This window comes from Pristis pectinata, chromosome 19, assembly GCF_009764475.1.
Source record: "Pristis pectinata isolate sPriPec2 chromosome 19, sPriPec2.1.pri, whole genome shotgun sequence".
Lineage (NCBI taxonomy): Eukaryota > Metazoa > Chordata > Chondrichthyes > Rhinopristiformes > Pristidae > Pristis > Pristis pectinata.
The window spans coordinates 43159490-43172865 of record NC_067423.1 but is presented as its reverse complement, the minus strand read 5'-3'; positions in this window follow the sequence as shown (position 1 = coordinate 43172865).

Sequence of the window (13376 nt, the reverse complement as noted above, 5' to 3'; positions counted from 1 at the left end):
ACCACCTGACTTAAGGACAGCTTCTACCCCCACTGCGATAAGACTATTGAACGGTTCCCTTATACGATGAGATGGACTCTGACCTCACGATCTACCTTGTTGTGACCTTGCACCTTATTGCACTGCACTTTCTCTGTAGCTGTGACACTTTACTCTGTAGTTTTTACCTGTACTACCTCAATGCACTCTGTACTGACTCAATGTAACTGCACTGTGCAATGAATTGACCTGTACGATCAGTTTGTAAGACAAGTTTTTCACTGTACCTCGGTACAAATGGCAATAATAAACTAATACCAATACCAATATAGGCATTGGCAAGTTGGTGGAGATTGATGTTCAGGAAGGTTGAGACTGTGGAGTGACCAGAATTCAAAATCGGGGTGTTGATGAATCAGCAGCCATGGTGGTTGAGCAAGGAAATGGTGATGAGTGGACAGGAACCGGTGAACACTTCAACCTGGGAAACAATGCTCTGGACCACGCCTCAACCTGGCAGGTAAGGTTTGGGCCAATGCTAAGATACAATGTTTTACAACACGTTAAGACAAGGGAAGTGAAATTTTGTAATGACCTCAAGTTTCTAGAGAGTAGAACAAAGGGTGCTGGTGAGGAGGCTGCTGGATGATTCAGGCTTGGAGATGAAAGGAGTGGATGAGCATTTGAGAGTGAGAAACAGGGGTGAAACCAACGCCTTGAATTTAAAGACAATTACACAAAGTATGAAGACAGAGTTGGCTAATGTGGACCATGAAGGTAAATAGTGAGGCAGGGTGTAAGCAGCAGCTGAAACGGAAGGAGATTTTTATAATTCCTAATTCCATGAGAAATAAAGACTTTACAGGAAGGATGCACTGCCTCTGTCTAACTAAGGAAGTGAGGGACGGTGTCAAATTGAAACAAAAGTTTAGTGTTGTCCAGAGGGTCGGGGACGATTTCAGAAACCAGCAGAGGACAACTATCACGGGAAGGGAGAAAATAAATTATGAGAATAAGCTAGCAAAAAGTATAAAAAGTAACATTCGAACTTTTTACATACATAGAAAGGGAGTAGCTAAACTAAACGTTGGTCATTAGGGGGTGAGACTGTGGAATTAATCACGGGACATTGGAAATGGCAGCAACTTTACACTGTACTTGCGATATTTGTAACTGTTTGGAAAAAAGGCGGTTCAAGTGTTCCAATCATAGTGGAAGATCAGGAGACCGAAAGCAGTGTTTCCAGTAGTGGGAGAGTCTAGGAGAGAGGGCACGGCCTCAGAATAGAAGGACGTCCCTTTAGAACAGAGATGAGGAGGAATTTCTTCAGCCGGAGGGTGGTGAATCTGTGGAATTCATTGCCACAGACAGCTGTGGAGGCCAAGTCATTGGGTATAATTAAAGCGGAGGTTGATAGGTTCTTGATCAGTAAGGGCTTCAAATGTCACAGGGAGAAGGCAGGAGAATGGGGTTGAGAGGAAAAAATAAATCAGCCACGATCGAATGGTAGAGCAGACTCGATGGGCCGAATGGCCTAATTCTGCTCCTGTGTCTTACGGTCAGTGAGGAGATTCGATCTGTGACCTCCACCACCAAGGACAACAGCAGCAGGGAGCAGGGCGCCACCACTTGCAGGTTCCCCTCCAAGTCGCACACCATCCTGTCCTGGAAACATATTACCGGTCCTTCGTCAGCTTTGGGTCTAGATCCCAGAACTCCCTGCCCAACAGCACCAAGGGAGCAGCTTCACCGGAAGGACTGCAGTGGTTCACACCCACATTCAAGGGTAATTAGGGATGGGTATAAATGCTGGCCTGGCCTGCAATATCCACATCCTAAGAAGATAAGAAATTTTAAAACTCTTTGCAAGAGAAAAAGTACTAAACAAACCAATTCAATAAAATGTGGACATGTTCCCTGCATCCAGTGAACCTTCTCTGAAATGTTTCCAACACCTGTTAGAAAAGGAGACTAAAATTTGCAGTACTCTGGGCCTGATCTCTCCAAGGCTCTGCACAGTTATAACAAGGTATCCTAACTTCTACACTTCATCCCCTTGTGAAAAAAGGCTCCGCCTCTTCCTACACGTTCCCTGCAGTTCTGCCTCTGTTTCTCTTCCCACAGATGCTGCCTGACCTGCTGAGTATATCCAGCATTTTCTGTTTTCTTTTTAGATTTCCAGCATCTGAAGTTTGTTTGAATTTCCCTTCCTGGCACTGGGTGGCCTGCAAGGTTTTAAGCGGCTCATTTGGCGGATGTGTTGGATGTGATCTTCCAAAATTCCTGAGGTTCTGAAAAGCTACATTGTAAAGCCTGTATTCAGGAAAGGAAAGAGACAGAAAGAAGGAATCTATAATCCAGCGAGCCTCATGTCCGTCACTGGAACCCACACTTGCAGTCACAACTGTGTACACCAGATCAATAGACTTTAGTCAGTTAACGTCACCGAAGGATCCAGAGTCAAGGTGGTAAGTGAACACAGCACAGACAAGTTGTGATCGAACAAAGGAAGAAGGACATTTAGTAAAGAATAACACAATCAAATAGTCTTCAGATGGTGTTATAAGAGGGAAATCTCGTTTGACAACTTTACTAGAATTCTCTGGGGATGTAACAAGCAGGACAGATAGAGGAAAGCTGCGAGATGTCTCGCATTTCCAAAAGACACTTGAAAAGCTGCCACATTCCTGCACAAGGATCGAGCTCAGAGTTAGGGGGTTGGCTGACGAATAGAAAACAGTGTCAAGATAAATTGGTGATTTTCAGGTTGGTAAGCTGTAACTCGTGGCTCACCATGGGGGATCAGTGCTGGGGTCTCAGTTAGTTACGCTCCGTGGAAGTGAGGGGGCGCTTTGTGGCCTGATTTGCTGACAACACAAAGGCAGATGGGAAAACAAGACGTGGGGCCACGTCGGTAGATTTAGTGACCAGGCAAAGGGTTGGCAGACAGAGCACGGCACGGGAAAATGTCATCCGCAGAGGTAGAAAGAGCAGAAGGGCAGAATCATCAGTAAACAGAGAGACTACTCACACAGGGAGCTGGGATCCTTGTCTCGAAAAGACGGGACATTAATGTGGGGGGTGGCACAGTGACACAGCAGGCTTCACAGCTCCAGGTTCAATCCTGACCCACTCCCTCTGCGCTAACCCTAAACATTCTCCCTGTGGGCGTCTGGGGCTCCCCCTGGCTTCTCGACCTTCCTCCCACAGCCCACAGCCGTGCTGGGAGACCGAGTGCCCACTGTCAAATGACCCCCGATGTAGGTGAGTGGGAGGAGAAGCAGGGGAGAGTGGATGGCCCTGTGAGAGAGAACACGTCACGGGGAAACACGGGGGAATGGGACTGACGGGCAGGTCCGAGAGCTGGCATGGACTTGATGGGCCAAACGGCCTCCCTTCTCTGTCGTATGTGAAGTATGAGGTACACCAAATAACTGGGAGGGAAGATGGAACGTTGACCATCAAAGGATGGAGTATAAAAGTTGGCATGTCTTAAAACTGTGCAGAGCTTTGGCGAGATCAGACCTTGAGCACCACGTACAAGCTCAGTCACTTTTATGAGGCACAGGAGGCAGTTCTGAGGCAATTCACCAGGCTGTCTCCTGCGATGAAGGAGTGGGCCGAGAGGCAGAGATCGAGTAGTTGAACCTAAACTCACTGGAGGTCAGAAGAATGCGATGTGACATTCTGAGGGGGAGCAGCAGGGTCAATGTTGAAAGGATGCTTCCCGTCGTGGGGAATATCAGACCAGGGAGCACGGCTTCAGAACGAGGCAGACACAGCTGGAAAGATCATTGGAGTACCTCTTCCCTCCATCCTGGACACCTACAACACACGATGCACCCGCGAGGCCTGCAGAATCATAGGTGACCCCTCTCATCCCTCCCAAGACCTATTTGTCCCACTGCCGGCTGGCAAGCGGTACCGGAGCATCCAGGCCAGAACTACTAGACTGTACAACAGTATTACTCCCCCAGGCTGTCAGGCTCCTGAATACCCTGGAGACAGTCTCAGACATATGCTGCGTCAAAAGCCCTGGTTTGCACAACGGCGCATAAGAGCTCTGGCTGCTGCTGAACATGTTTATACAATTAGTGCAACACACTGAGCTCTGGATTTTCTTTGTCCGATTCAGTTTTGCACTAACCTTGCACTAATTTTGTATCCTGTATATACCACTTTTGCACTATTTGTGCTTGGATAATTTTTCTGTCTGCGTTTATTGTATGTTCTCTGTTCATTGTATGTCCTCTGTTCATTGTATGTCGTCTGTTCATTGTATGTCCTCTGTTCTATGTATGTCAGCTGTTCATTGTATGTCCTCTTCATTGTACGTCCTCTGTTCATTGTATGTCGTCTGTTCATTGTATGTCCTCTGTTCTACGTATGTCAGCTGTTCATTGTATGTCCTCTGTTCATTGTATGTCCTCTGTTCTGTGTATGTCGTCTGTTCATTGTATGTACTCTGTTCTATGTATGTCGTCTGTTCATTGTATGTCCTCTGTTCTGTGTATGTCCTCTGTTCATTGTACATCCTCTGTTCTATGTATGTCGTCTGTTCATTGTATGTCCTCTGTTCTATGTATGTCATCTGTTCATTGTATGTCCTCTGTTCTGTGTATGTCCTCTGTTCATTGTATGTCCTCTGTTCATTGTATGTCGTCTGTTCATTGTATGTCCTCTGTTCTATGTATGTCGTCTGTTCATTGTATGTCCTCTGTTCATTGTATGTCCTCTGTTCTATGTATGTCCTCTGTTGTGTGAGTCTGGGGGAAACGACATTTCGTTCCTCCATGTGCTTTACAGCATCTGGGTGAATGACACTAAAGTAACTTGAACTTGAGCTTGAACAGAGAGGAATTCCTTCTCTCAAAGGGTGAGGAATTTTTGGAACGGAGAACTATGGCGACTGACTCATTGACGGACTCAGCCACGGTGCCCACTTGACAGCCCATCCGCCAACTGAAACGTTCATTCCTTCCGCCGCTGGTGAGGATTCTTGACTTGTTAGATCTGCACGTCTCACCGGACCGGAGACCCACGAGGGCACTGCCCCGAGGCACGTCACCATCCCTTGTCACCCAGCTGACCATCTGCACTCTGGAGCCGGGGGAGCACAGCGGGAATGTCCAGCCTTGGCGGTGCACCATGTTGGGATGTTGGGATTCAGGTGCGGGAAGGAAGTATCAGCTCATTCAATTCACTTGCTGTCCACACGGGGATTTTGTTCGCCTGCAAATGTAGTTAGGGCTTTTTGATTTCAAGCGGCAGAGTTAAATTTTCTTTGACTCATTTATTTTCTTTTCCTTCACTGTCTGCTAGAATTTATGAATAATTTATGTTCACAAGATCACAAGACAAAGGAGAGACGTAGGCCATTCAGCCCATCGAGTCTGCTCCTCTACCTCTCCATTGGCTAAACTATTCTCCTATCTAGCCCCAGTTCCCGGCCTTATCCCCATATCCCTTGATACCTTGACTAATTAGATACCTATCAATTTCCTCCTTAAGCACCCCCAATGATCGGGCCTCCACAGCTGTATGTGGCAACGAATTCCATAAATCCACGACCCTCTGGCTAAAGAAATTCCTCCTCATTTCTGTTCTAAACGGGTACCCTCTAATTCTAAGACTCTGCCCTCTAGTCCTGGACTCACCCACCAAGGGAAACAGCTTAGCCACATCTACTCTGTCCAGTCCTTTCAACATTCGAGATGTTTCTATGAGGTCCCCTCTCATTCTTCTGCACTCCAGTGAGTACAGTCCAAGAGCCGACAATGTTCTGTGTGATGTCTGAATGTCTAAGCCTGTGATGCTGCTGCAAGCAAGTTTTTCAATGTTCCTGTACCTCACCGTACTTGTGCACCTGACAATAAACTCCACCTGACGTGACGTGACTTGAGCAGTGAAACATATGTCTCAGGTTATGTTGAGTCACTGGAGCTGTCTGAGAGGGACGTATGGTGGTGTGGTGGGTGGGCTCAGGGCACCGCCACCCAAAAGCTGCCGTGAGATTACTCTGACTTCAGTCAGACCACCCGGATCATGCCTCTCCTGTTCCAGTTGTATCTCACCCCCACTCCAACCACCACCAAGCCCCTGTCCAACTTCCCACTCCAACTCCCCACCCCTGCTCCAAACCCCCAACAGGGCCCCTAATTAACATCTCATGCAAGAGGTAGCACCTCAGACAGGGCAGCAGTCCACCGGGACGACAGTGGTGGTACAGGGTGGTACTTGCCCAGGTTTCAGGAAGCCACAACGTTCTGACTCAGGCAAACATGATACAGAGTCATGGAGTTACATCACTGACACCGGCTGACACCTAACTACTGAAAGCCAACACTGCTCAGTCCTTGGACACACAAGACACTGCAGGTACTGAAATCTGGAGCAACAAACAATCTGCTGGTAGGGTCGGCCAACACCTGCAGGGAGGTAGGAATCGTCGACGTTTTGGGTCAGAAACCCTGCCCCAGGACTGGTGAAAGTACGGGATATTTGCACTCATGCTGCACTGATCCTGCCTGTTCCCTGGGCCCACCACACAAGGGCTGGACCATGAGCCGGAGTGAGAAGCTCCAGCCAACAGAAGTGTTGAGACTGGGAGTGCAGCTTGCCTGAGAGATTGAAGACAAAATCAGAACATAATCCTTGGCTCAGGACAGCATCCATGGCAGATCCGGGAAATATTTTCACAGGTTGTTTCAAATAAGTGCAGTGGAATTATTGCTTTAACTTGCAGACTCATTCTGTTGCACACATATTACGCTCCAAGGGCATATACATTAAGCAGAAATGCTAAATTAAACTTTCAAGATTATAAATGATTGTCCAATTTGTGGAGGAGCAGATACTGCTGAATGCACAGACTGAGAACGTTGGATCATGAAAGTAAATTTCTCATGCGAGCACCAACTGAAACTAATTTCAGGCTGTTCTGTCTGACCTGTAACAGCTCTCGCTGAGAAATTCGCTTTAATATTGCAGCAGGACAAACTGTCTCATTCATTAAGAGCAGGACATACGTGCTACTGTGGTACAGATTACGTTAATTGTGGCTAAACTGTGTTATATAAATTGCTGCGTTAGATGTAACACATCAGTGTGACTTAAGTGCAGGTAAAAACAGTTTAACGATAAAGGCAACCACTATAACAGGCAGCTAACCAGATGTGACTGACAGAGTGCCACCTCTACAGAGCTTTTATTGAGCCTAAAGAGCTGGAACTTGGTGAACTGACGAATTGAGGGAGAGGGGCTGCTTGGTGTTTATTAAACAGGACTAAACGGGCAAGGAAGCAAGAATTATTTGAATTAAATTGGTAAATTAGTTTATTGTTGTCGCGTGTACAGAAGTACAGTGAAAAACTTTGTTTGGCATGCCATCCATATAGATCGTTTCATCACATCAGTGCATCGAGGTAGTACAAGGGAAAACAACAATGCAGAATAAAATGTTACAGTTACAGAGAAAGTGCAGTGCAGTGCAGGCAGACAATAAGGTGCGAGGCCATAACGAGGTAGACTGTGACGTCAAGAGTCCACCTTATCATACCAGGGAACTGTTCAATACTCTTATCACAGTGGGATAGAAGCTGTCCTTGAGCCTGGTGGTACGTGCTTTCAGGCTTTTGTATCTTCTGCCTGATGGGAGGGGGGAGAAGAGAGAATCTCCGGGGTGGGTGGGGGTCTTTGATTATGCTGGCTGCTTTACCAAGGCAGCGAGAAGTGTAGACAGAGTCCACTGAGGGGAGGCTGGTTTCCGTGATGCGCTAAGCTGTGTCCACAACTCTCTGCAGTTTCTTGTGGTCTCGAGCAGAGCAGTTGCCATACTAGCAGTTGCCATGCCAGATAGGATGCTTTCTATGGTACATCAATAAAAGTTGGTGAGGGTCAATGGGGATATGCCAAATTTCTTTAGCCTCCTGAGGAAGTAAAGGCGCTGGTGAGCTTTCGTGGCCGTGGTGTCTACGTGGTTGGACCAGGACAGGCTATTGGTGATGTTCGCTCCTAGGAACTCGAAGCTCTCAACCCTCTCAAACTCAGCACCATTGATGTAGACAGGTGCATGTACACCGCCCCTTTCCTGAAGTCAATGACCAGCTCTTTTGTTTTGTTGACATTGAGGGAAAGGTTGTTGTCATGACACCATTTCACTAAGCTCTCTATCTCCTTCCTGTACTCTGACTCATCGTTATTTGAGATACAAATGAAAAACACGATGCTGGAGGAACTCAGCAGGCCAGGCAGCATCCGTGGCAGAAAGCAGGCGGTCAACGTTTCGGGTCAGGGCCCTTCCTCAGGACTGAAGATAGGAGAAGGGGAAGCCCAATATATAGGAGGGAAAAGCACCTGAGAACGTGCCTGTGGGGGGCAGCCCGCAAGTGTCGCCACACTTCCGGCGCCAACATAGCACGCCGACAGCTTCCTAACCCGTACGTCTTTGGAATGTGGGAGGAAACCGGAGCGCCTGGAGGAAACCCACGCAGACACGGGGAGAACGTACAGACTGCTTACAGACAGCGGCCGGAATTGAACCCGGGTCGCTGGCGCTGTAATAGCGTGATGCTAACCGCCACACTTATGGAAGATTGTGTTGGATTAGAGTCGAAAGTGCTATTTAAATTTTTCTTGTAGTTTAACTTTCTTTATGATTGCTATGTTTGTATAAACACCTGTTTATCTGTAAATTTTCAGTAATTTGTAGTTGGTTCAGTAGTTTCTTTGGCTATAAGCCTGAGATGTCACGGCAGCTAAACCAAGACTGTCCTCGTTGTTCCCATCAGAGAAGGCTGTCTTATCTATCCAGCTTGAACTAGTTTGCAGCATAAAGAGAGACCGCGAGGTCCAGTCTTTCATTACTTACCTCTCGCTACTTCTACCTTGCTGTTTCAAGCTGACCCTGTCTGACCTGTACCATGATGAACATCTAATAAAACGGCTGTAACCGTAAGATTTGCGCCTCATTCTTGACTTCTGAAGAACCTTCTGGACAACATCACCTCCAGATCCAACAATACCGAGATTACAAACATGTTATGTATGATTTATGTTAATGTAAGCTGATGTAATTAATGTTTGTCATGTACAGACATGATAAACATTAATTATATACTGTGCTGCTGCTGCTGCAAGAAACTCGTTTTCCTGGCATTTATACCCTGGGTATGTGTGACTGTGACAATAAACTTGAACTGGAGAATTAAAGCTGGGAATTTGTTTAGTGGACAAATGCCGGCAGTACTAACTGGCCTTGGGCCAATTCAGACCACAGAATTAAGGTGAGCCATTGAAATAACAGGGGGGCTGAATGGAAATCCTTCCCAATTCTGGTTGTGACAATTCACATAAGTATTATGCAACGGAATTTAAAACCAGTCATATTATCTCGGGCGGGGGAGTGGGGGGCAGAATCTCACACAACAGAGTTTGAACGGACCCCCTCACGACCTTCTTACCCAGACAGCACGACTGAGACAAGTTAATTACCTGACATTCCGGAAGAACTTCTCCTCTTTGCAGGGAGCGGCTCGAGTCCAGGCCCCTCGCTGCAGAACCTTTGGCTTCTCCTGGACAACAGAGGGAATCGTCAGAGAATTACGGATACCAACCTCGGCACATCAATACCAGCCGTCTCATGAACATACTTAATAAAAGCAGCTGGTCATCTCCCTGACAAAATAACAGTTGACTTTCCCTGTGTGGTAAATCTGTGCATTTCCAAATCAATTTGTGGAAAAATTTCAAAACTGCGTGCAATAAATTATATAAAGATATGTATGTACAAATATATTTGACACATGGAGGCAACAAATTGGAAGTTCAACTGGTGTAGATTACAACAGGATATTGATAGGATGCAGAGCTGGGCTGAGAAGTGGCAGATGGAGTTCAACCCGGATAAGTGTGAAGTGATACACTTCGGGAGATCAAATTTGAAGGCAGAATACAAGGTTAATGCCAGGACTCTTAGCAGTGTGGAGGAACAGAGGGATCTTGGGGTCCACGTCCATCGATCCCTCGAGATTGCCGCGCAGGCCGATAGGGTTGTTAAGAAGGCGTATGGAGTGTTGGCCTTCATTAGTCGGGGTATTGAGTTCAAGAGCCGTGAGGTGATGTTGCAGCTCTATAGAACCCTGGTCAGACCGCACTTGGAGTTTTGTGTTCAGTTCTGGTCACCTCATTATGTGGAAGCTTTAGAGAGGGTGCAGAGGAGACTTACCAGGATGCTGCCTGGATTGGAGAACATGTCTTATGAGGATAAGTTGAATGAGCTCGGGCTTTTCTCTTTGGAGAGGAGGAGGACGAGTGGTGACTTGATAGAGGTGTACAAGATGATAAGAGGCATAGATCGAGTGGACAGTCAGAGACTTTTTCCCAGGGCGACAATGGCTAACACGAGGGGACATAATTTTAAGGTGGTTGGAGGAAGGTATAAGGGGGATGTCAGGGCTAGGTTTTTTACACAGAGAGTGGTGGGTGCGTGGAACGCACTGCCAGCAGAGATTGTGGGGGCAGATACATTAGGGACATTTAAGAAACTCTAAGATCGACACATGAATGATAGAAGAATGGAGAGCTATGTGGGAGGGAAGGGTTAGATAGATCTTAGAGCAGGATAAAATGTCGGCACAACATTGTGGGCTGAAGGGCCTGTACTGTGCTGTAGTGTTCTCTGTTCTATATTTGTGCAGCAACTTTCATACAAAGCAACCTACTTGTTACGTCAAAAATACTTAAAACATGGCAGAAACCGACATTAAAACACAAATGAAACACCAGTTGAACTTCCGGGTCGCTGGGGGGTGGCAACCTCCATGTGTCAATAGACAGGCAGATCAGACCGGTGAAACCAGTGTCCGTCCAACACCATCCCCCTTCCCTTGTTTTCCAGACTACACGGACAAGTAGGTCACATCAGTTGGTGGAGTGAGGGGGGTGAGCAAGGTGCAGGAGGAGTCAGGCAGGGACTGGTAGAATCAGCAGACGCACAACCTCGGTGCCAGTGTTCCCTTCAATGGAGATGTGATCGCATCAATATCATGAGCAGGAGTAGGTCCCCCAGTCTGTCATTGAATAAGACAGTGGCTGAGTTGACTGTAACCCCTACTCTGTGTTCTCATTACTCCCATTAACCTTTCACCCCCTTTCTTATCAAGAATCTACCTCCCAATACTTCCTCAAAACTATTCAAGCACTCTGCTTCCACTGGTCTTTGAAGAAGAAACTTGTGAACGACTCACCTCCCTTCGAAGGAAAAATGTTTGCCTCATCTCTGACTGAATGGGCAACGCCCTATTTTTATGCAGTGGCGCCTCCCGCAGTTCAGGAGCTTCTCACAAGAGCAGACGCCCTCTCCACATCGTTGGCAGATGTAGACTATGGAGGGTTGGAGGCAGAGTCACGGAGTCATACAGCACGGAGTCAGGCCCTTCGGCCCAACTCCTCCATGCCGACCAAGATGCCCATCTAAGCCAGTCCCATTTGCCCGTGCTTGGCCCCTATCCCTCTAACCCTTTCCTATCCAGGTACCTGTCCAAATTTTGCTTAAATGTTGTTCATAAGGAAGGCACATGTGCATTTTTACTTTTCTTAGAAGGTTAAGGAGGTTCGGCTTGTCACTGAACACACTCTACAGATGTACTGTTGAAAGCATCCTGACTGGTTGCATCACGGTCTGGGACGGCAATTCAAATGTGCAGGAATGTAAGAAGCTGAAGAGAGTAATAGACTCAGCCCAATACATCACGGGCACATCCCTCCCCACCATCAGGAATATCTACAGAAGGTGCTGCCTCAAGAAGGCAACATCCATCATCAAAGACCCCCACCATCCGGGCCGTGCCATCTTCTCGCAGCTACCGTCGGGCAGGAGGTACAGCAGCCTGAAGTCCCACACCACCAGGTTCAGGAACAGCTACTTCCCTTCAACCATTCAGTTCTTGAACCAACCGGCACAACCTTAATCACTACCTCAGTATAGCAACACTATGACCACTTTGATCACTTTGCAATACAGTGGACTTTGTTTTTGTTCTAATTGTGTTCTTTCTTGTAAAAATTGTGCATAGTTTATCCTTAATTTATGTTTTGTGAATGCTGCATATCTGATGCTCTGTGCCTGTGATGTTGCTGCAAGTCAGTTTTTCATTGCACCTGTGCACACATGCACTTGTGCATGTGACAATAAACCCGACTTTGACTTTGGAAGGCGGGAAATGTTGTTACACTTCACGCAGAAACATGCAACGGATTGTCTTAAATTACATGGGCAAGTTTCTCACAATAAATTGAAACTCGGTGACTTGAAAAATAATATGAAGTTTATAACACAACACAATCAGTCAACCAATCAAATCACTCAAAATATTTCTATGACTTGCTTCAGCCAGATGAATACACACACAGCTATCAAACATACAGAACAGGACGTCCAACATAATAAAGACATCATCTTTCCTAGTTATAGGATTGTTTTTTTGAGTTCCTTCATTACACTGTTCTCTGAAGAACACAGTGGTTGAGGAGAAGCCTCGTGGACCCAGCTCCGTGCTTGGAGAAGAAAGACAGCACAACTGGTCTCTGGCACGGGTCTGAATGTGCCAATGTGAAAGCCCTCCTGGTGCGATCATCTCAAGTTGCATCAATATTCCTTCATCTTCACAAATGATTTCAAATGAAATAGGGTACCCTACTCTCAGAGGCTTTTACTGAGGCAATGTTTGACAGGAAAAGTACTGAATGCCGACTTCTACTTCAGTTACCTGACAAGAAGCAAAGAGATTGCTTCTCCTGGCAATCATTTTCAGGAGCCCTGTCTCTTTGATGTCTTGGACTGGGTATATATGGGCATAAATTTGCACTCAAGACTGTAGCAAGCAAGGAGACTGACACCATCAGACTTCAAGGAGATGTGTTGAAATGAGCAAACGCACATCTGGCATTGTCAATCTGAAATAAAAAGTGCTGGAAATACTTGGTAAGTCCAAGAGCACTTGTGAAGAGGGAAGCAGAGTTAGTGTCTTAGGTCAATGACGTGATGTCCTAGCAGATAACATCTAATGTAGAGAAGAGCAAATTATTCACTTTGGTGAAAAGAACAGAGAGATGCAATATAAATTTAATTGGTCTAATTTTCTAGGGCAAACAGGAACAAGAAGATTTCTGGAGCATCAGTGCACAAATCTCAGAGTGTGACAGGACAAGCTGAGAAGATTGTTAAAAAGCACAGAACATGTTTGGCTTTTTTTTAATAGTGCCACCATGAGCAAAAGCCAAGAAGTCATGCTGAATGTTTCAGTGAGGTGCAGACCGGAGTGCTCCGGACCCTTCCGCCACGATCCTTCGGGGAAGGATCTCCCGGCTTTGGGAGGCTGCAGGGGAGACTTACTGCA